The sequence below is a fragment of the Talpa europaea genome, assembly GCF_964194135.1.
Source record: "Talpa europaea genome assembly, chromosome: 11".
Lineage (NCBI taxonomy): Eukaryota > Metazoa > Chordata > Mammalia > Eulipotyphla > Talpidae > Talpa > Talpa europaea.
In genome coordinates, this window is record NC_140078.1 from 34781122 (window position 1) to 34806366 (window position 25245).

Sequence of the window (25245 nt, forward strand, 5' to 3'; positions counted from 1 at the left end):
GTGTGCCTGCAGTAGAGCATTGATAAGTCCTTTTAAGCGCGCGGGTGAGGACCCACAATCAGGCACCCCGTTTTGTATCAGGGCTGCTCTACAACAATATCATGTGAAGATTCTGGGACTTGGAATTCAGAAAGGGCCTAGTGAGAACTTGTATTTACTTCCCCAAAATTCAGGCCTCAAATTCTCTCATTCTCAGAGAAGAAAATATCCAAGTCTGGGAGTAACTCAACAGCTTGGGTTAGAATCATCTGGAGTGGCAAAAATACCAGAGGTCAGAACAGACACATTGTCACTTCTGTCCACATTCCATTGACTCAAGCAAGGTCTGAGACTGAGCCCATATCAAGGGTAGACGTTCCTCTGCCTTCAGTGGAAAGGACTGCAAGGCTGGAAGGCCAAGGACAAGGAAACAGGAAGGAACAAATAATTGGGGAGCATTAACTTAATCTGTCCTTTTTTTTTTTTTTTTTTGTGGGCCCCTTGCTGGCTGCCAGGGATTGAACTGGCGCTGCAGAGGCTGCTGGCAGCCTCGCAACCCAGCGCTCAACCGCTGTGCCACCAGGGGAGGCCCTTAATCTGTCACTTTTTCCCCCCTCACTGTGGGGTTTGACTGTCTGTACTCTGGCCTCCCAAAGACTTCCCCAAGGCAACTCCCCTTTCTCAGATGGCATCCTACACCTTCCCCCTCCACACCACCCTTGCTGCGAACACTACCATCCTTTTCGTGCTGGCCTCTGCACCCGGGAAGGAAATATCTGTAATTGGAATGACTGAGAATTAATACCTCCATGGAAATATTTGAGGTTAACCCAGCGGCTCTTGTACTCAGACCAGTGAGTCTTCAGTGATGTGAAGACTGTGAGAGCTGTTTGAGGCTCCATTTATCCTCATCTGAGTGCTGACAAGTGAGAGCTGGACTAAGACTGTTTCCCACACAAGTCCTGATGAGCCCATTGTGAGGAACCACTGCTCCAGTCTAGGGTGAGCTCCAGCCCTGTCAGGTCATTGTTGGATAAGATTCTCTCCATCCCAGGGCTCCAGCTTTCTCCTGTGTAGAGTAGGTCAGGATGATGGCTCTCAGTGTGCCCAAATATTGTGGCTCTGGATCCTCATCTGTCCCTGGTTGAAGCAGCAGTTGACCCTGAGAGGATGTGCCTGCTTTCTGATTACTGTCTCTCCCATCATTTCCAACCTCTGACTCTTGTTCTGTGCAAAGGAAAATGATTTCCAGACTCCCTGAATGAGGGTTTCAGGGTCTACATTTCCCAAACTGTGTCTGTAGAGACCTGAATGTAGATGGACATTAGCTGGATCTGGAAACGCATTAACCTTCATCTATGAGAGACTTGGCTGAATTGTTAACACCACGTTGCAGACTCAAGGTAACTCATCAAATCCCAATGGCATTCTCAGGACAAGTTCAGAATTACCCAGAGGCACTGGACTTTGGCAATGCAGAAGGCCCTGACATTGGCTCCCATGTACACTCACATGAGTATAGAAACATTGGCTTAAGTGAGCTCTTCTTTCCTGCAAATTGGTTTGACTAGCATTTATCCAGAATGATTTGCTGCTGGTTTAGAATTTTACGTATGGAGACAAGGGACCCAGAAATAGTTGGAGAAAATAACCTGTTTGGTTGTTCTCCTTCAGCACAATAGAAGCAGGCACATGATTCACGGCTCCTGGGGAGAGGGTTTCCTGTAGGATCCCTCCTGGACAGCACACAGGGTGTCTGTAACAGTCTCGGAGCCAGATGGAAGATTTCAGAGGGAGGTTGGGAGAAAAGTTTCAGGGAGATAGTGAAGTCTTGGGGTACACTGGTCATACAGGCTGGACCCCAGAAGAGTAAGGGGTTTCAGACATAGACCACTGAAGAGGGAGGAAGAAAAGCCTGCCCTGAGGCTTCCAGGGTTGAGGTTCTCCCACATAAATCAACATTTAAAGACTCTGCAAGGAACACTTATTAAGTGTCGGGGTTGTGTGAGAATCTAGGTCTCAAAAGTGAACATGCCTCAAGACCACCAAGTTCATTGTAACTGTTATTTCTATATAACACAACTAATATTATACTGATAGAGATCTTACAAACACTTGTTGTATGATCTTCTTCACTGTGATCCTGACAGATAGGAATAATATTGTCTCCAATTTTTGGAGAAGAAAATTAAATTTATGAGAACTTAAATCATTGGTGTTAGGTTAAAATTACAAATGAGAGATTCTGGGAGAATAATCCATTAAAGCAGTGCAGTCCAACAGAAGTAAAGTGAACCATGTGAGTGATTTTAAACTTTCTAGAAGTCATATTAAAAATAGTAAAAAGGAAAAGGTGAAATGAATTTCCCTAAAATATTTTTAAATTTTTAAAAATAATTTTGTTTTTTTTTAACATCATTGTTCATTTTTAAACAATATTTGCTTCCCCCCACCCCCTCAGGTGTAGTCCCCATAGGTTTCCTTCCCCAAGGCACCTGTGCACCATCACCCCAGTCCCCTGTGCTCCTCCCTCCCTCCCTCTGATCCCTCTCCCTCCTCCTCCCCTGCAGGATGTCTCTGGTTTATAATTGTCCGTTTTTGCTTTGTTGTGTTTTGTACTGTTATTATTTTTTACACAGATACCTTTTTTTTAAAGATTTATTTGTTTGTTTGTTTGTTTGTTTGTTTGTTTATTTATTTATTTATACAAGCATTTGGCACAGTCAGAGGCGTGGGAGGGTGAGAGAATTCACCAGAGCCAGAGCTGAGAGTATAACAGGCAGATTGACAAAATACCCTGCTGAGGGGAGCAGCGGGTGGCAGGAGAGGTCTGTGGGCCATGTGGGACCCTCACCAGGCTGGGGATCGAACTGGCATTTCAGAGGCTGCGGGCAGCTTCGCAACCCAGTGCTCAACCGCTGCGCCACTGGGGAGGCCCTACACAGATATCTTATTAGGTTCCCCTATAGTCCTGCTATAAGTGAAACCATCTGATATTTTTCTTTTTCCTTCTGGCTTATTTCACTGAGCATAATTCCTTCTTGTTCCATCCACGTTGCTGTGAATGGCATGAGTTTATCTTTTTTGATTGCTGAATTTACTTTACTTAACCCAATATAGTCCCCAAATAATCATTTCAATATAGAATTAATACAAAGATTATTAATGAACTATTCTAGGGGCCTCCCTGGTGGTGCAAGAGGTTAAGACACAGCACTATGAAGCTATCCACAGCCACTGCAGCACGAGTTCAATCTCCGGCCAGGGAGCTACCCACATGGCTCAGACCTCTCCTGTCTCGCCCGCTGCTCCCCTCAGCAGTGTATTTCAGTCAATCTGCCTGTTCTGCTCCCCACTCTGTCTCTGGTGACTCCTCTCTCCCCTTGGCATCTCTGGCCTACTCCCCAGCTCCTGTATGCATAAATAAATAAATAAATAAATATTAATGAACTATTCTACATTCTTTCATTTTTTTTGCACAAAGTCACTGACATTTGTTGTACACATGATGTCTGTGCAGGACATCTCAACGGGGACAGTTGCATTTCAAGTGCTCAAAAGTGACATGTGACCCATGGCACCCACACTGGGCAGCATAGTCCTAGAGGTATGCACAGAACTGGGCTTCTTTTTAATTTTTTTTTAACAATTAATATTGGTTAACAGCATCGTTTGTGTCTTAAAGGCATAGTATCCCCCCTTCAGGGCTGTTACTATACCACCACCACCACCACCGAACACCTAGAGTCCATGGTGCTTCCTCCCCACTTTGTTCTTGCCCCCTCTCCCTTGCCTCCTTTGCCTCTGTTGTACTGTCAGATTTCTAGAGTTTGTTATTCATTTCTTTATTTGGCCCTTTGTTTCTCTATATTCCACATGTAAGTGACACCATCAGGTGTTTGTCCTTCTCCTCTGACATATTTCATGTAACATAATTCCCCTCCAGTTCCATCCATGTTGTCAAAAATAGCAAGAGTTTATCTTGTTTTTAATGCTGAGTAGTATTTCTTTTTTTTTTAAGATTTATTTATGTATGCATACAAAAGCTGGGGTACAGGCCAGAGATGCAGGGGGTGAGAGGATTCACCAGAGACAGAGTGGGGAACAGAACAGGCAGACTGACTGAAATACACTGTTGAGGGGAGCAGTGGGCGAGATAGGAGAGGTCTGCTCTGCCATGTGGGTTGCTCCCTAGCCAGCGGGGGATCGAACTCATGCTGTAGAAGCTGCGAATTGCTTCATAGTGATCTGCTTAACCCCTTGCACCACCAGGGAGGCCCTGAGTAGTATTTCTTTGTGTATATATTCCACATCTTCCTGATCCACTCATTTGATTTTGGGAATGCAGGTAGTTCCCATAATTTGGCTATTGTAAATAGTGTTGCAATGAACATAGGAATGCAGTTTCATTTCGATTTTTTTTTTTTTAATTCTTTGTGTAGATGCCCAGGAGTGGAATTGCTGGGTCATGTATAGTGCCATTTCTATGTTTTCCATAGGGGCTGGAACATTTTACATTCCCACCAATAGCATAATAGCATATCCTCACCAGCACTTCTGTTTTTGATTTTTTTTTTTGATGTGGGCTCTTCTCATTGGTATGAGGTGGTATCTCATTTTGGTTTTGATTTGCATTTCCCTGCCAATAAATGATGATAAGTACTTTTTCATGTGCCTGTTGGCCATCTGTATGTCTTTTTTGGAGAAGGGCCTATTTAGATTTTCTGCCCATTTTTTGATTGAGTAGTTTTCTTTTTGTTAAGCTGTAGGAATTCTTTGTAGATCTTGGAGAACAGCCGCTTGTTGGATATATGGGGCATGCACAGAGATATTATGAAAATTGGGTGGGGTCATTCCAAGTCAAGAACATGGCTTTAAGGGCAAAGTGCCACCAGAGCTGACCTAGGAACACAAATGCTATACTGCCAAGTGGAAACTCCAGGGTCACCCTACTCCACCCTGTGCTCCTGTGAGCCTGGCAGAGAGCAAGGACAAGGAATGCCAGTAGTAAGAATAATAATGATCTGAGGGCACAGGTATCCCCAGCTCTGTCACTTGTTGGGGTAACTGAACACATCTGCTCTGGTGGGGGGAATATTAGGGATTAGACTGGAGAGGAGGTAAGCCAGACAATGGAGGACCACACACATACCCCACATTGGTTAAGTTTCATTCTGCTATTGATGTGGAGTTGTGTCAGGGAGACAGCATTCGTAACTTGCTTTTCAGTAGACAATGTAGGCAGCTGCATGGAAGCTGGATTTGAGGGACTGAGACAGTGAGGGAATCTCTCCCAGAAGTTGGAGAGCTATGTTGAAAGACTGAACTTAGGCAGGGTATGGTTGGGGCCCTGGGCGTGCAGCAGAGATATCAAGGTCATCAGATTTGGAGTGAGGGCAAGGAAAGAAACTTAATAGGTTCCTTTTTTTTTTTTTTAGAAGATTCATATTTATTTATTTATGCATAAAAGAACTGGGGTGTAGGCCAGAGGTGCGGGGGGTGAGAAGATTCACCAGAGACAGAGTGGGGAGCAGAACAGTCAGATCCACTGAAATACACTGCTGAGGTGAGCAGTGAGAGAGGCAGGAGAGGTCTGTTGCACCATATATGGGTTAGCTCCCTGGCCTTTGCTACAACTCAGGCTGCAGTGGTGATAGAGTTGAGCCTAACTCCTGAGCCACCAGGGAGGTCCCAGCAGGTTCCTATTTGCAAGGGTATGTGATTTTTCTGAAGCCATTTGGAGCAGCCACTTAGAGCAGAAGTAGCTGGCCAGGAATTTAGAGGACACCATTTCTGTTTTGCAAACAGAGACAGAAATAGTGATGCAAACTCAAGAGGCAGCTAGATTCATCTTCAGATCTCCTTGTCACCTGCAGGAATCCCTGCCCCTTTGCTCTTACCCATCCCCCATTTATGGTCTGCCCTGTGTTGCTTGGTGTATATCCCCTGTTACCGACATCTGTGTGATCTCTGTTTATCCTCCTGTGTGTGATCTTCGCACGTTTCCCCAGCCCAGTTGCTGCTGGCCTTGTAGTTGTTACATGAATTCTTCCTGTCCCTTTCTCTCTGGATTCTATCTTTCTTTTCTTGATTGCAATTTTATTTTGTTTTTATATATTGATTTGTAATTCTTTTGTTTTCATTTTTAAATCAACATATGGTAATTTTAATTTGGGGACACATAATTCTATGAATTTTAATGAATGTATAGATTTACGTAACTACAGCTGTTATAGAGCAACCCCGATATTAAACGGGTTCCTGGCTGTGGGTCCTCACCCGCGCGCATTAAAGGGACTTATGTATACTCTACTACAGACACACACAAAAGGGTTAATAAAAGGTTTATTTACAAGAGAAAAGGAAATAAGGAAAATGTACAACTCAGGGAGAAAATAGGGAAATAAAGTCTTTAATGCGTCCTACCCGATCCGACGACCTGGAAACCCAAAGTCACTCTCAGAGCTGGCCGGACTCTGCGAGCTGGTGGAGAGCCCAAAAATGGAGAGCCCCCAAAGTCCACGTGTCTGCCTTTTGTATCCACCTGGCTGCTTAACCCCACCCTCAGGTCCCAGCCACCTTCCCTTTGGTGGTGATGGGATTTGGAGTTCCCAGTGTCTTTGGCTTTGACCTGGGGTGGGGGTGGAGTCCACAAAGCCTATATGGAATTTGCTTTGGGACATCCTTTTCCCCATAACAATACCAAGATCAGGTTAAAAACCAGTTCCATCAATGCTAAAAAACTCCTATCCTTTTAAAATCTCATCCGCCCCCATTCATGGCAACTACTGATCCCTTCTTAATCACTAGTTTTGAATGTGTAGAATAGCGGGGATAATAGATTGTATAATCTTTCAAGACTGGCTTCTTTCACTCAACTAAATGACTTTGAGATTCATGCAAGTTAATGATGTATCAATAGGTCTTATTTTTTCTTTTATTGATGACTAGAATTCTGTTGTACAGATGTACCAGTTATCTATTCATCCACTCAATTGAACATTTCCATTTTGGGCATTGTGAATAGAACTGCTGTAAACATTAATTTGTGAACAGATTTTTATGTGAACATAAATCTTTTGTTTCTCTAAGGTAAATACCTAGAATGGGATTTCTGGGTCATATTTCACTGGGTTCTTGATTAGCTTCATAAGAGATGGCCAAACTGCTATCCGGAATGATTTGACTGTTTTGTATTCCTCCCTGTAATAAAGGAAGGAATCATTCCACATACTTGACAGCACTTAGTATTACCAGCAATTAAAAAAAATAGCAACAGCTTTATGTAATTCACTTACTATACAACTTACTCAATTGAAGTGTAAAAATTCAATGGCTTTCAGTATATTTGCAACTATCATCACTACAGTCAATTTTAGAACACTTTATCATTTCAAAAAGAAATCTTATACCCTTGAACTCTTTCTTTTTTAGTGCTTTCATTATAAACAATGCCAAATTCAATAGCTATAATTTGCATTTAATGGTTGAGTGAGTATTCCATTGTGCCTTTGAACTCTATCTAGAACCTCCCTGCTCCTCTGTCCTCTCCACCCACCACACCCCTCAGGCCTAAGCAAACTCATTCTACTTTGTGTATTTATTTGCCTATTGATATTACATCTAAACATAATCATATAATACATGGTATTTTCTTTCACTTAGGATAAAGGTTTCAAGTGTCATCCATGTTATAGCATGTATTACTACTTCAAGGCCAAATTATCTTACATTACATTGGAATGATATGCCACATTTTATTTTTCTATTCATTGGTGAATAATGTGATAATGTTGCTGTGAACATTTGTGTACAAGCATTGTGTGGGTGTATGTTTTCATTTCTCTTGGATATATATCTAGGGGTGGAATTGTTGGGTTTTATGACAATTCTATGTTTAATCCTTTGAGGAACTACCAGCTATAGTCAAAGTGTTGCACATTTTACATTCCCATGTAAATTTGCATTTTACATGAATGGAGGTTCTGATTCTCCACATCCTAGTTAATATTTGTTTTTAATCTGATTTTTAAATTATAGTCATGCTAAGTGAGCATGAAGTAGTAGTCCATTGTGGTTTTGATTTGCAGTTCTTAAATGACTAATGATGTTGAGAAATCCTTATGTGCTTGCAGACCATTTGCATGTTTTTGGAGAAATGTCTATTCAAGTTTTCTACTTATTTAAAAATTAGGTTGTTTCTCTTTCTGTCATTGAGTTGTAAGGAACTCTGGATATGAGTCCCTCATTAGGTACATGTTTTGAAATATGAAAGTATTTTGTCCCTTTCTGTGGGTTAGCTTTTTACACTCTTGGAAATGACTTTGATGTACAAAATTTTTAATTTTTTATGAACCCCACTTTATCTATTTTTTGCTTTTGCTGTCTAATGATTCTGGCATTATATGTGATGGAGGAAAGGAATAGAAAAAAACTGAAAGGAAGGACGCCACAAGCAGAAACCTGGCTCACACAAGGAGGTGGGGTAGAAGAGATTAGCATAACCATCCACACAATTGTGGAAACTAGGATCCTTAGGCACAGGCTAAGATCCTTAGGTGAGGACGCCTGGAATACAAAGCATAATATCCAAGCAGATATCTGGGGCACATCCAAAGGTAAAGGTATGGAGATTGAGCCCACTGTAGAATATCCGGTCCCTTTCAAATTCTACAGTTAACCAAAATTAGCAACTAACCCAAAGGCTGACAAGGAGTGAGCCCCTCCAAAACAGAAGAAGACTATATCAGTGCAGTCTCTGCACATTCTTGGGGCAGCACTCCCTCTGCTCACCTGTGACTCTGCAGGTGACTCTTTTCACCAACTCTCTCCCTTTGCAGGGCAGCAGCCTCCTGCCTGCCTATGACCTGTCAAGGCCACCTGCCTGCAACCATGCAGGCCTCTCTTAGCAAACCTGTCCCTTCTGAGGCAGCTCTTCCTGCCTGCTATGTCTATGCAAGTGTCTTTAACTGTTTTATTCCTTCCCTAATAAACCTGCCCTTTAAATATAACTACTGTCTCTGTCTTGTGAAGAAACTCGCTGGGAAACTCACTGTGTGTCGCTGAAACGGGAGCTCTGGTGAAACATTTCCCAGAGTAAACCCAAGGACCCTGTGCTCCAAACTCTCTAACTCCGAAAATGACAACAATATGTATGAAGTCATCACCAAATTCCAGGTCATACTGTTATAGAGCAGCCCCGATATTAAACGGGTTCCTGGCTGTGGGTCCTCACCCGCGCGCTTTAAAGAGACTTATGAATACTCTACTACAGACACACACAAAAGGGTTAATAAAAGGTTTATTTACAAGAGAAAAAGAAAATAAGGAAAAGGTACAACATCCTTTTCCCCCTAACAATTCCGATTTTCCCATGTATTTTCTTCTAAGAATTTTATAGTTTTAAAAACTTTATAGTTTAAAAAATTAGATCTTTGCTCCATTTTGAGTTAATTTTCATTTTCATTCTTTTTTGTATGGCCATCCAGTTATCCCAGAAGACTGTTTTTTCCTCATTCAATGATTCAATAATCACAGTAACTTTGTTGAAAATCAATTGAAAATCAAGTCTATATGAATTATAGACTCACAATTCTGTTTCTATTGTTTAAAAAGGTCTATGCCAATGCCAATACCACACACTGCTTTAGTTGCTGTTGATTTGTGATAATTATTTATTTAAAAAAATTTTCTTTGGTAATAAGTTTAAATCAAGAAGTCAGAGTGTTTAATATGTACTTTTATTTTTCAAGATTTTTTAAAGCTATTTTGGGTCCCTTCAATTCCATGTGAATTGGAAATTCCACATGAATTTTAGGATCAGATGTCCCATTTCTGCAAAGTTTCTAATGGAGCTTCTTGTAGCCATACCCTTGGGTAAGCCCATAGTCACTCTAGAATGACAGTGGTTTTCTATGATTAAAATTCTTTGCATATTTATATATTTTTTAATATGCCAGGCTTTAGTGTACCTTTATGAATATTGGGAAAGAATGTTGTATGGGAATAATCTATAAATATTATTAGACTGAGTTATTTGATGAAGTTTTTCAATTCTTCAACATGCTTGGTCGTTTTCATTCTGCTAGTGTTATCAGTGACTGAGAGAGGAGTGATGGTCTCCATCTGTAATTGTCTATTTGTCTTTTCTGTTACCAGTTTTTGTGGACTGGTATTTTGATGCACAGTTTTTAATGTATTACATCTGGGATTATTATGCTCTGATGAGTCAACATTTTTATCATTATATAGTTTCCCAATTTATCCTTATTTTTTTTTGCCTGATGTCTACTTTGGTTGATATTAATAGTGTCATCCACCTTTGTTTTGACTTAATATTAGTATAGAAAATCTTATTCCATCCTTTTGTCTATAACCTACCAAAATCATTATATTTGAAATGCAGACATATGTTTGTTTGCATATGCTTGTTTATTTTTCCTATCTATTTTGACAGTTTCTTTCAGTTTTAATTGCTGTGTTTAGACTATTTACATTCAATATCATTATTGGAATTTGGTTTGGGTCTATCATTTTATTATTTTTTCCTGGTTCTCTTCTTTTCATTCATTTATTCCTCACTTCTTGCCTTGTATGGGCTATTTGAACTTTTAAAAGTATTCCCTTTTAAATGGTCTATTTTCATTCTACATCTTCACTTATATACTTTAGAGGCAGCTCTCAGGGCTTACAATGTTCATATTTAATTTTTCATGTACACTTTCCTTTCACATTCCCTAGGTCAGAGTGGCTCCTGCAAAGAAGGGCGGGGGGAAAGAGGAAGGGCCGTTCTGTCATCAAGGAGACAGTTACTGGGAGAACACACCATAAGCAGTCACAAGTGCATCTGTGGAGTGGGCTTCAGGAAACTAGCCCCTCCAGCACTAAAACAGATGTGGAAATTTGTGATGAAGGAAATGGGCACTCCAAATGTGTGTAGCACAGGCTTAACACAGCTGTCTAGGCCAAAGTAATAAGGGATGTCCCATATGGTGTCCGTGTGCATTTGCCTAGGAAATGTAATGAGGATGAAGATTCTCCAAACAAGCTGTATACTTTGGTTACTGATGTATTTGTCACAACTTTCAAAAATCTACAATGTGGATGAGAACTAACCACTGAGCATCAAAGTTATAAAACTGCCATAAAAGATAATTTTTCATGATTTACTTGAGTCAGTATTTTACCATTTTCAGGGAAATGTAGGAGTCCTCACCACTATATGAATCCCTTTAACCTGTCCTCTTTTGTTGTAGTCATCTTATGTATCACACCTATATACACTGAAAACATCAAGAGAAAATATTATGAGTTTTGCTTTTTTATTTTTTCAATTGTTAAGTATTTTTTAAAAACTCAGGAATAGAATTTTATCTTTAACCAGATATCTATCACTTCCATTGTTTCTTCCTTAGTTTCTGATATTTTAAGTTTTCTTTTGGATTATTTTACTTTGAACTGAAGAATTTTCTTATTTTGATTCTTGCAGAGAAGTCTTTTAAGAAATGAATTATCTTAATTTTTATTCATCTTAGAATATCTTTAACTTCATTTCAGAAGGAAATTTTCACTGGATATAGAATTCTGGGTTGATAGATCTTTTCTTTCAAGACATGAAAAATATACCTCTTCCTCCTTGTTTTTATGGTTTCTGATGAAACTCAGTCCCTTGAATTAGTATTGCTGAAAAAGGAATGTGTCATTTCCCCCCATCTGGTTGCTTTCACAAATACTTTGTCTTCAGTTTTCAGTGGTTTGATTATATGATATCTGGGCATAGAATCCTTTGGTTTTATTTTGTTAAGGGTTTGTCTATCTTCTTAAATATGTTTAGTTTATATCTTTCACCAAATTTATGAAGTTTCCAACATTGTCTTCTTTCTACTCAACTTTTGAGACTTTGATGACATGAATTTTGTACTTTTTGTATTATTCACAGATATCTTAGGATCTCTTGCTTCCCCCCCCAATTTCTTCTTTTTTTATAGTTCATTTTTTATGATTTCTTTTGATCTCTTTTCAATGAAGGTCATTGGCTTTTCTATCATTTCTACTTTTGTACTGAGCCTAACCAATGAGTTAAAAATCTTTTTTAGTTATTCTATTTCTTTTATAAAATTTACATTTCATTCTTTATAGCTTCTATTTCTTTTCTGAGATTTCTTATCTTGTATATATTTCGATGAGTATATACACATGCCTACACTCTTTTAATATGCACATGCACAAGCATATCTTTGATTTATTGATAAAGGTAATCAAATTAAGGTTTGAAAAACTAAGATATTCTTGTTCAGAACATTGTGTTTTCAGTCATGAATTTGTCTCTAAAGTTAACTGTAACATAAGTTAACTGTAACATAAAGTTAACTGTAACATGTTCACATTAGGTTATTCCTGATTCATTTATAGGGACACAAATCTTGGCAGTTTTTATATAAGGTTCTATAAATATCAGCATAATGGAAAAGGTAATTCTTTGTTATTTTGTTTTCACATGTATTTATCCAATATCTTTTAAGCAATGGGCATTTTCTACTGTTATGCCCTAATACTACCTTTACTTTGTTTAGGCTTTCTTAAAAAAACTTGTCATCATTTTGTGGAAGTATCTTGACTTTGATACCAATATATATTCGGGACTCTAGAAATTACATAACAATACATGTTCAACAGCATTAATTTATGCTGAAAAGCTTTACTTTGAGATTTAAGTAACATACATAACAGTAAAATATGTTTTATGTGAGATATGTTGTCCACAATGCTAAAAAATCTTAATTGCTGGAGAATATAGAATTACCTAATTGCTCCTAAGAAGTACCATAATTTTTTTTGTTTTAGAGTAAATATAGTAATCATTTAGTTTTAGTAATGGTTCTGATTCTGTTTCAGTTGAAAATAATTAGCAGTAGCTCACAAAATGTCTGTCTAGTTTCATATAAACATTTCAATCCTTAAACATTTTTTTCTCTCTTAATCAGTAATCTGGTAGAATATAAATTTGTGGCTGAATATGAAGCATCTATTTTCTCTCTACCTAACTTCTACAGAATTTGGAAGCTTAATAAATATTCTTATTTTTATGGCAATATATTTATTTACATAAGTTTAATAAAAATTTGTTCTTCTAACAGGACACAATTGGAAACATTGGTTATATTACCAAAGATTTTTGTTTTAAAGATTTATTTATTTATACAAGAACTGGGGTACAGTAAGAGGCGTGGGAAGGTGAGAGAATTCACCAGAGACAGAGCGGGGAGCAGAACAGGCAGATGGACCGAAGACACTGCTGAGGGGAGCAGCAGGAGAGGCAGGAGAGGTCTGCTGCATCATATGGGTTTCTCCCTGGCCGGCCAGGAATCGAACCCGCTCTACAGAGGCTGCAGACAGCTTCACAGCGCTGTGCTGAACCTGCTGCGCCACTGGGGAGGCCCTATATTACCAAAGCTTCAACTAAAACGTCATATTTGAGAATCTGTATAGAATTAGATATGACTAGACAGATTTAAGGACCAGATGCCTTGATGGAAACAATAAACCTGCTATGTTGTTTTTTTTAAGCATAGTATTTTATTTTTATTTATTTATTTATTTTTGCATATAAGAACCAGGGTGTAGGCCAGAGGTGCAGGGGGTGAGAGGATTCACCAGAGACAGAGTGGGGAGCGGAACAGGCAGATACACTGAAATACGCTGCTGAGGGGATCAGCGGGGAGGCAGGAGAGGTCTTCTGCACCATGTGGGTTTGCTCCATGGCTGGGGATTGAACTCAGGCCTCTGCGGTGGGCCATGGTGATGGTAGCGCTGAGACTGAATCCCAGGGCCACCAGGGAGGCCCTAATAAACCTGCTGTTAAAAAATAGCCTGGTACCTTCCTTATAAGTTTACCAAGAACCTTATCAAGTAAGTAAGGAATGACACTTCTTGGCAGACTTGAGAATCCCAAGATATTTTGGGATCTTGGAGAAGAGAGCAGTTAACTCATAACTTATAGGTATTGCAAGTGAAGTCTGATGGCAAGAACCTGGAAGACTTCTGAGCCTAGAGATAACTTTAAAATCAATCTCAGTTTCCTTATAAAAAGTTTCAGCAAAGCAGATTTAAAACAATTGTGCTTATGTTATTCTTATTGTACTTATTAAACAATCAAACCATATTAATTGAAACTAGATTAGTTGGCAAACAAATTCTATCTTTGGTAAAATTGTGGGTGATTGTAGAGAGAGAAACTATGTTTGCATATTTATAGATACTAAAATTCTAGTTCTGTTTATTGTTTTGAGGATTTGTTTTCTACCTGTAAACTGGATTGGTCCTGAATTTGTTAGTTTCTATTAATACCAGTATCTGACTGTGACTCTCCAAACTAATATATCCACTTTTTCTCCTGCCAGATTCTGACTTACATTCATTGAGAACAAACACTGCCCTTTTTCAAACTGAACATAAATGACTCAGAGAAATCACTACAACCACTCATGTTTAGATAATATTTGAGGCTGTTGTTGTGTGGGCAACTCAGAAAGTTTTACTGAACACCTGCTGACCTTATTAGGCGTTCAAGCTAGAAACCAGGAAGATCTGTCAGAACAACCCTGGCTCCCTTTAGGACTCCGACTAGATTTACATAACTCCAAACATTCACCTTTGTTTCTCTTTAGCTTTCTTAAAACTACTTGTTATTATTGCTTGCATACTATAAGCTTAACTCTGGGAGCCCACCTACAAGACTGCCTGCAGAAATGAGACACAGCTATCTTAATGGACTGATCTATTTTCAGGACTGAGAGACTGGTTCTATAAATAATTGAGCAATCTAGTAACTCAGTTTCTGAATTTGAAGCTTGTTGGGGAAGTTTCAAAGGTTAAATCAAAATTTAACACCTTAAAATTTGTCTTTGGCAGAAGACACAGAAGGTGCCCAAAGATCTGGGTGGTGGTTGCCTTTATATAAGAGACATTTACATGTATAAAGGAAAATCTGCATTTGTAAGTATAGCTCCATCAAACCAGTTAAACTCTTACCAATAGAGAAGACAGCAATTTGAATCTGCACAGTGGTATATACCCTTGCTTATTGTGCCTTTCCCTCAACTGATATTCCCACTCCAACATCCGTTGTCCTTTTTTTTAAGACTTTTTATTTTTATTTATTTATGCGTACAAGAACTGGAGTGTAGGCCAGAGTTATGGTGTGGGGTAAGAGGGTTCACCAGAGACAGAGTGGGGAACAGAACAGGCAGACTGACTGAAATACACTGCTGAGGGGAGCAGCGGGCGAGACAGGAGAGGTCTGCTGTGCCATGTTGGTAGCTCCCTGGCCAGGGATCATACTGGTACAGCAGCGACTGGTGATATCTTCATAGCACTGAGACTTACCCCCTTCGCCACCAGGGAGACCTCCAACATCCTTTGTCTTTAGCTGAATTTTTTTTTAAGGAAGTAACTTGAATCATTTCAGAGGAGCTACTGAATTTAATGGGTTTATCCCATATGTACATGTTATTGAACTGTATGGTTTTTCTCTTATTGATCTGTCTGATATAAGTTACTTGCTAGCCTAGAAGAACTAGGGGAAGAGGGAATTTCTCCCTTTTTCTCCATTGCACAGAGCTCAAGAATCATAAACATTTATGTGGTTGCTTCCCTGAGCTAGTGCTGTCTGTAAAACCCTTAGTACTTTTTGGCCTTCCAGGAGGCCAAATAAAAACCTGAGTCTTTATTTATCCTATTCTACCATACCCTTCTCCCAAGTGTAAGCATGTTTGGGGTCAAGCAGTAGGAAAACAGAAAGGAAAGAAGTATTGGGGATTCACCCCTCCTCCTTGGGATCATAATTTCTCCAAAGGGTGAAAAAAGTTCTCTTCCTCAGAGTTGTGACCTCCCATAGGCCCTTACTGCTGTTTTTGCTGGTGCTACAATTTTCATCTGATCATTTAGAAGCTGGAGTGTGAGAGAATGGAAAAAAGGTCAAAAAGCAAACACACTAAGTGCTAGGAGACCCCTTTTCCACTCTATGAATCAGAACTAGAACTATGTCCTGAAGCTTTCTCATCCATGCCTACACTCACCCACATCTAGGTTTTAAGCTATACTGAATTCAGGTTAGGGAATACAGGAGAAAAATAAAAGGGTAAATCAAGGCAATTGAATTCTGGTCTTCCTCGGTCTGCTTGCTATTGTTTACTTCTCAGAGTCCTCAAATAGCCCCTCCATGCATCCTGTACAGGTTATAGCTGCATCCAGTGGGACCAATAAACTGGAGTGTATTTACACTATCATACCCTAAATTTGAACTGCCCTTGTGAGGTAGACAGAAATTTAGCACAGAAGTTACACCACTCCATCCAGCAACTCTGGAAAAAAAAAAAAAAAAAAGGTCTATACACATTCCAGAGCAAGGTGAGTAAAAACCGACAAATTCAAACCTTTTATTTCATGCTGGCACCTTGACTATAAAACTTCTAGTTTACTTAACCAACAGGGGTGTTCTGGCCCAATCGTCTTGTTAAACAAAGCTGCTAACAACCCATTCAGGAATCCTTCTTTAAACTTCTGCCCCCTCTTGCTAAACAAAACTTGTCGGAACATGTTCCACACCCCATCTGCAAGCCCCTGTCCCCTCAATCTAAGCCAGTATTTATATCAGCAGCTTTAAGACCCACGGTGTGATTCTCTCTTGAATCTGCCCACACCTGCTGTATACTCTCACCTGCAAAAAAGTTTCACTTCTAACTCACCTACTTCACTACCATGTGGGTTCTTGCCTGTGCTAAAGTCAAGAACCTCCACAGTCCCTCAGCACCCTCAGGGTCCATCACATTTGGATAGTCATGCTCATGCCTCCTCATCACTGGAAAGCACTGTTGTGCGCGCTTCCTTCTTGTTCTAGGCCTTTACTCCTAAGATGTCCCCCAATAACTGTTAGATTCGAGTCCAAAACTTGTGATTGAACTCAGTTAAAAGTGTGGTGTGGGCCTTCCCAGTGGCGCAGTGGGTTGAGCGCCGCACTGTGAAGCTGTCTGCAGCCTTTGCAGCCCGGATTCGATTCCCGACCAGCCTGGGAGAAACCCACATGGCGCGGCAGACCTCTCCTGCCTCGCCCTCGCCCACTGCTCCCCTCAGCAGTGTCTTCAGTACATCTGCCTGTTCTGCTCCCCACTCTGTCACTGGTGAATTCTCTCACCCTCCCGTGTTTCTAACCTGTACCCCAGTTCTTGTATAAATAAATAAATCTTTAAAAATAAAAAAAGTGTGGTGGGCCAAAGAAGTTCCTCTGCCTAGAAGGGAATGAAAACTCCAGACCTTTACCCCCTATGACTTGGCAAGTCTTGAAGCAAGCATTGGCTGAGCAAGATTTATATAGCTGTCATGACACCGAAGTTAGAACTCCTAGTGACCACTAGGCACTTACCATGTCTTTGTAAAACTAATAAGAATAAGAATACATTTATAATAATCTGTCCAGTCAGAATGGTAGGAGAGAAATATTCAACCAACATTAGTTAAATTAATGTCAGTGCAAATTAGTGCAGACTTCTTGGAAAGGAGTTTGGAAAAAAAAATGTGAAAACATTTATGAGTACTTGGGAATTCATCCCAACTAAGTAACTCTAAAAATGAAGCTACATGCTCAAAACATACTTATTAAAAGATTATCTCTAATAGCCAGACATTGGAAATAACCCCAATGTATCCAAACTAGGGAACATTTCATTAAATTATGCTGCATGAATATTATGTTATGGAATATAATCATTTAAAGTGAATATTTTGAATATTATGTAGGGTCATACAAAAACATTTACAATAAAATGATGCATCAATTATCTATTGCTGTGAAAATTTGACACTTAACTACACTAGATTAAGCTCTTGGTTCCTAAAGGAACCAAAAGCTTTGTGTGGTAGCCAAATTAAAGGTATAGAAGAGACAGTTTCAACAGAATATCATTGAAAGCTATAATTAAATAAAAATAAAAACACTTCAAGTTTGTACTCTATCCAGCATGTTTTTTAAAAGGCGACTCTACCACTATCATATATACTTTTATATTATCACATTAATTGTAAATTCATCATTAATTTTAGTTGGTTAATTAGCATAATGTTGGGGGGCTTTCTGGGTATGGAAGAATGTAATCTTCAAGTGAAATTAATTCTACCTCTTTATTATTTGCCCTGGGCATTCTGTCTAATCACATTATGAAAGCCTTCAAAACAATATGGAAAACAGTAGAGACATAAGACAATAACTTTATGTTCCAGAACCTTCCACATACTTTATTATGTGAATAATGTAAAGGAGAAAAAAATATGATCATAACAAATCACATTTTGCAATGCTAAAATGGCATTGTATAAAAATCCATATTCAATTTTAAAAAAAAGTTATAAGCACAGTTGGAAGAAGAGGGTACAGAAAATGATAAAAGAAAAAATATTTCCTTAAAACTACTAGCAAATATCCTACTTTGCATGCCGCCCCACAATGTACTCTAGATATTTAAACAACTGCATACCATAATATTCAAGTATTATAATTTCATGAATTTTGTTCATGAATTCTTGTGTTAAATTGAATATCCCTAAGAGTTCTCATCACTTTTTTGGTTAGTTTCACCTTTTGGTGCTGTCTAAGAATTTAAGAACTCTGCTTATCTTTGTCATGAATTTTTTTTTTTTTTAGTTTTTTCTAAAAGTTTGATAGCTTTGCATTTTACCCTTAGAATTATGATCCATTTTGAGTTAAGTTTTGTATAAGGTGTGTAGTTTCAGTTGGAATCCATCCTTTTGCATATGGAAGTCAGATTATTATTTTTAAAAAATGACACTGCAATTTGCCATTCAATTTTTCTCTTCTCAGTATTTCTTGAATATCACTTGACATATCTATGTGTCTATTGTCTATTTTCAGATTCTCATTTTGCTGTCTTAATCACCACAGCTTTATTAAAAGTAAATCTTAAGGCCTCCCTGGTGGCGCAGCGGTTGAGCGCTGGGTTACGAAGCTGCCTACAGCCTCTGCAGCACTGGTTCCATCCCCGGCTGCTCCCCGGCCACCGGAGGAGGGTCCCACATGGTGCGCAGACCTATCCTGCCACCCGCTGCTCCCCTCAGCAGTGTACTTTGGTCCTTCTGCCGTGCCGGCTCTGCTCCCCGCTCTGGCTCTGGTGAATTCTCTCACCCTCCCGCGCTTCTGACTGTACCCAGTGCTTGCATAAAAATAAATAAATAAATAAATTTTAAAATCTGGTGGTGGGATTCTTCTAACTATTCTCCTTTTAAAAATGACTTAGCTATTCTAGTTACTTTCCTCCTCTTAGATATTTTAGAAACAGTTTGCCTATATATATATAAAAAATTCTGTTGGAAATGTGACTTATGTTGCTTAAATTTCATCAACCTATCCACCCAAGAATATATTCATCTGGGAACTGAACAGTTTTTCCCTTTTCTGGAATAAGTCCTCTGTAGTCATGGTTTATCATCCTTTTAATATACTGATGGATTCAATTTGTCAGTGTTCCATATATAATTTTTTGTCTATATTCAAGTAAAGTAGTGGGGAGCTTTCAGTACATCTTCAATAAGGTTTTGTCAGTATGGCTAAGGTAACTTCACTGAATGGATATGGAAATTTTTTCATCCCATTCTATGGTCTGAAACAGTTTAACAAAAGAATTATCAATGTATTTTCTGAGTCTCTGCATATCTGAAAATATCATTTCCTACATGTGATTGCTTTTGTAGTTATATATAATATTCTTGGAATAGCGTCTTAACTTGGCCACTGTTAAATATATTCTCATACTCTTCCCTGCCATTTGCAGACAAGATGCCTAATGCCAGGCTATCTTTCTTTTCTGTGGTAAGTAATCTATCATTTCTTTTCATAAGCATGTAGTATTTTCTTTTCCATTTTTGGAATTAGAAGTTTCATCAGGAAATATTACTTGAGGTCTCATTTTTTTTTTAAAGTTGCATTTACTTTGACATGGGGGTATGTTACTCCTTTTAGCCTGAAGATTCAAAACTTTTTCCTACTCAGACAAGTTTTCTTTTGTGATTTTCTTATTTATTACTTCTCCATCTGTTTCCTTTCCCACTCTAGTAAGCTTTCATTATTTACAGTCATATGTCTTGGTCTGTCTTCCAAGTTTCTTTTTGTAATTCCTTGTGAATTCCACATCATTTATAAAATTCTTGTTCCACTTGACCTTTCAAAATAGTAATTTAATTCTCAACAAAGAAGATATTCTTCTTAGTTGGTCCATTGAACTTGTAATTTCAGAGATAACTATTATAGTTTTAGAATTTTTTATTCCTTTTGAAATTGAAAGCCCTTGGGAGTTCCTCATTTGCTTTTTGTTTATGTTAATGTCTCTCCCATTAGGTTTATTTTAGTGGTAGTCATCTGCTCTCCTTATTAAACTTAGCCTCCTCCCTTAGTTCAATTGTCTTAATTTGGTGGGACTTGACTTTGGCCATACATGAGAATCATTGTACAGAGATTTAAGAACCCTCATGACCTTGATACAGTGAAATCAATTAATGAAGAGTCTCTAGGGGAGGAATTTAGGCATCATCAGCTTTTTTTTTTAAGATTTATTTATTCATGCATACGATAACTGGGGTACAGGCCAGACACATGGTAGGGTGAGAGGATTCACCAGAGACAGAGTGGGGAACAGAACAGGCTGACTGACTGAAATGTACTGCTGATGGGAGCAGCGGACAAGACAGGAGAGGTCTGTCACACCATGTGGGATTCTCGCCGGCTGGCCGGGATCGAACCCATGCTGCAGATGCAGAGGCTGCGGACAGCTTTGCAGTGCTGCGCTCAACTGCTCAACTGCCTGCACCACCAGGGGAGGCCCCATCATCAGCTTTTAAAGCTCTCCAGGTGATCCCAATATATCAGCCAAGAGTAAGCATCACTTTCTTAAGTGGTTCTTTTTGTATTTACCTATTTACAGGTAGGTATTAGAATTTGTAGGGGTTATAACATTGGAGCCTGAATTGGCATTTTTTTTATGCACTTTGAGAATGAACAGTGCTCATTCTGCTGGAAATTAGGAAGAACCTCTCTGCCTCTAGGTCTCTTTGGGGACAAGTGACAGCATTTCTTCTTCCACAAGAATGGAGTCACTGCATTTCAACATGCATCACCTCACGGGATTCATAAGTTTGTAGACTAGGCAGGCTTTCTAAAGAACAAGGCACCTTCACTTAGAAGGTGATATTTGGTTGTGCCTTGCTAGTTGTGTTATTCTGCATAGAGAATAGGGAAGGGGAGATGAATAGCAATGCTTGTGAACAGCCATCTTTTCAGAATCCTTTCTGAAATTCCTCTTGGTAATTAAAGCTATCGTAATTTAGTTTTAGAATCAGATCATTGTGTAAATGTCAAATACTCATAGCCTCAAACTGGGCTCATCAAAATCTCATGGATTGTATGCACAACATGGATGAATCTAATGTGTGATGCTAAGTGAGAAAAAAAAAAAACCAACTCACAAGGCTACGCATAGTATGAGTCCATTTATATGACATTCTGAAAAAGGGAAACTATGGGACAGAAAACACATCAGTGGTTGACAGGGAATAAGAGTCAAGGGAGGGAATTGTATATACATGGGTACTTGAAGAAAATCAGGATGATGAAAATCTATATCTCATTTGGTGGTGGTTACATCATTATATGCATCTGTCCAAACTCATAAAACTGTGTACTAAAAGTAGTATATCTTATTGCATGTAAATTGGACTCCAAAAATCCTCTTGGAAAACAATTTCATGTACTTCCTCCATTGTCCTGAACACTTGGTAGAGCTCCCCAGTGCTCATAGGTCTCTCATTCTATTTGCTTTTGTTCATTCTATTTACTCTGCCAAGAAATTCCCATTGAATCTTTATGACTTGGATTAGCTGCCACTTTCTCTAAGAAGCCTTCCACATATCTGCAAGACTCCACCTTGTGGTTCCCCATCACAATTGTTCCTGCAATCCTAACCTCCTTATGTGGTATTGTAGGAGCTTGGCTAAGTATTCGTGTTGCCTGATAGACTATATGTCAATGAAAGCAGGGATTTCATTTATCATTGTGTCCCCAACATCTAACTCAGTTCCAAGTACTGAGTCACCTATAGCTTGGCAAAAGCCATATAGCTACCATCGAACACATATACTTGTCACCAGGAACTTGTATTTTCAGGAAACTTCCAGGAAGTCCTTGAAGAAATCAGGAAATATCCCAGAAATTACTTGTGAAATCCTTACACTAGAACATGTGTGCTCAAATGTGGAACTCACCAAGCATATGGAAAACAACTGAGTTTTCACACCTGAAGGTGGGTACCTGGAGGAAGATATCTCAAGAAGATGGAAGTGACTTCTCTGACATTCCATGGTCCATAACACCTCATCCATTTTTATAGCTGCAATCAGCAAGAAAAGTTGTTTTATTTGCTTTCCTTGCTTGACAATATAATTTCAGAGACTGATGAAAAATGTTTTCAGCACTAGAATCAATACTTCTGATTACAGCCACTTTTGTGTGTTTCTCCCAGTGGAAATATTGCCAGGCAAGATGAGATGATATATGGAAATCCTACATGTCCTGATTTTTTAGTTCTCGAAAAGCTGTCTGTTCTAATCAAATGCTGCATTTATTTTGATGAATTTGAAGGTAGGGTTAGGGGTAAGAAAAATTATATTTAATTGAAGGTACCTGTGCTAAAGCTGTTTTACCTGACCAAAAACAGCCATCCGCCCACCTCTGCTTCAGAATTACATTTCTTTCCTTTCAGAGTCTAAGTTAAAAGTATTTTGTACAATCCCTTAGTGTAATTGGGAGATGCCCTGTTTTCCTCTCAATCTATACTCCCAAGGTATTTTGTTCAAAGTGGAAGAGGAGCCACCTCCGGTGTGAGGAGGGGCCTCCACCTTCCCCGAGGGCAGAAGTCCATTGAAATGTTACAATCTCAGATGAGCAAGAAATGCAGCTTTCTCTACTGAATTTTTCTTTTGCATTTGTCTATGTGTTGGGAACTTTCAGTCATTTCCAGGTTTTTCCTCTTTTTACCTCAGGAGTACATCTAATTTCTTAGACATTGTATAAGGCTGAAGTGTCCAAGATGAGGGGTCAGGGAAGGATATCTCATGTCTCATATCTCAATGTTCTCATTTCTCCATGATGTACCTACCTCATCCCATTTGACTCTTAATGTATTGACTCATGCAGGTCACTTGCTCAGCCTTCAGTTGCATCACGTGTCCTTTACAAGCCAATGGCTGGACCTCTTTCTCTGCCATCCAGAAACATGTCGATTCAGCTATCATTATGAAAAGGGTCTCTGAGGTTGTCTTTGTCTTCAGAGGGCCATAGACACTCATGGAGAAAGAAAGCTCTTGTGTCTCTTCCTCCACTCTTTTTTTAAAAAAGATTTATTTATGTATAGAAGAAGTGGGGTACAGGCCAGAGGTGTGGGGGGTGAGAGGATTCACCAGAGACAGGATGGGGAACAGAATAGGCAGATTGACTGAAATACACTGCTGAGGGGAGCAGCAGAAAAATCAGGAGAGGTCTGTTGCACCATGTGGGTAGCTCCCTGGCCGGGGATTGAACTCATGCTGCAGTGGCTGCTGACAGCTTCATAGGTTGCGTCTTAACCCCTTGCGCCACCAAGGAGGACTTCTTCCTCTACTTTTTAAAGGTTACTAAACCCATCATAGAGCCTCACTCTCATCACCTCATCTCAACCTAATAATTTCCTAAAGGCCCTACTTCCAAATACCATCATAGCATCCCTTCTGTCTTAGGCTAAGCTGGCATGGAGTAAGTTTGCAGTTCCCACGTCCATCAGGAAGTGAAGCACAAGGTTCTTGACTCCCTGGAGTTCCAGTACTACCTCAAGCTCTTAATTTACTTGAGTGGACATGGATGGTTTGTGGGGCATCAGTTCCTATCTCAGGGCAGTCATGAGACTCTAAGCCACTACATGATATACAAATACAGGTTGAGCCTTATGAAGTTGTCATTTATATTGATCAAACTGTCTTAATAGTAGCAATTTCATACTAAATTAAATTAAATTGACTAACTACAATGTGGGCTATACCTACCAAACCACAGTGTTTTTCAATTTGTCCACCAACTTTGCAGAATTTTTTTGAAATATTTGTAGGAAATGGTATTCCTCTTGATTAACTTTAGTTGTTCTAGCAAACTACTCAGGAGGTGTTGTGCTTATGTATATTGAAAAAATTACCTGTTAGTCATTGAAACTGTTGATTTAGAAGATTAACAGAATTAACAGGCTGCAAAATGTTATTTCCAAGTTTTTAGAGTGTTATATGTTATATATCACATAACACTGGGAAACTATCCCAACATCTTTTTGCAAAATACTATCTTCAATGTGTACATTTCTTTCAAAAAGCAATCTCTTTTCACTGTTCAAGTGTCATTCTTACCTTGAATGGACAGGTATGGCACTTGTCTTTTAAAGAAATATTTGTTATGTACCTAAACAGTGACAGCTGCTTGTCATCCCAGGAAAGGTCATCAAATCTGAAACACTTGTCTTTTTGTAAAAAGAAAGTGTATAGCTCATCTTTAAGTCAGGCAAATCTTTTAACTACTTTGCTGTGAGATAACACACAAATTTGCATGTGGCACAAAAAAGATTTAGAAGTCAGTTCCTTAGTCTTCTCAGGATGCTATAACAAAACAGAAATTTTTTCTTATGTTTGTGAAGGTTGGGAAGTCCAAGGACAAGATTCAGGCAGATTTGGTGTCTGATGAGAACCTAATTCCTGGCTTATGTATGGTAACCATCTGACTGTGCATTCCCAATACCTCAAGGGGGGAGTGGAGGGATGGAGGGAAAAGGAGATAGTGAGAAGGGTTGGAGGGGGAGGGAGGGCACTTATGTTTCTTCTTCTCTCTCTTCTTATTTGGGCACTAATCCCTTCATGGGGGCTCCATCCACTCTCATGACCTAATCTAAAAATAAACTCAAAGGTCCCATTTTCAAATGCCATCACATTGGAGTTTTAGGGCCCCAACATATGAATTTGGGGAGAACATAAGAATTTAGTCCATAGCAGTCCCCTTCAATCATGAAGTATTATAAAAATTTTACTTGGTCTTTAAGGTCTTAATCTTATAAATATGCTGACATCCTATACTCCTTGACATACTTCTGGCTGCAACATACTTGCTGAGTTTGCCTATGAATGAGGCAGTTAGTGAAT

The 25245-nt window shown here is 39.1% G+C and overlaps 1 pseudogene across 1 annotated transcript in view; it reads left to right on the forward strand.

Moving 5' to 3' along the window:
* The window catches only part of LOC311180042 (large ribosomal subunit protein eL31-like), a 56389-nt pseudogene extending 45303 nt beyond the window's left edge, over positions 1-11086 (forward strand). Inside the window, exon 2 of the transcript in view lies at positions 10720-11086. The product of the transcript in view is annotated as a large ribosomal subunit protein eL31-like (transcript). The remainder of the gene's footprint in view (positions 1-10719) is intronic.
* Positions 11087-25245: the final 14159 nt, after the last annotated feature.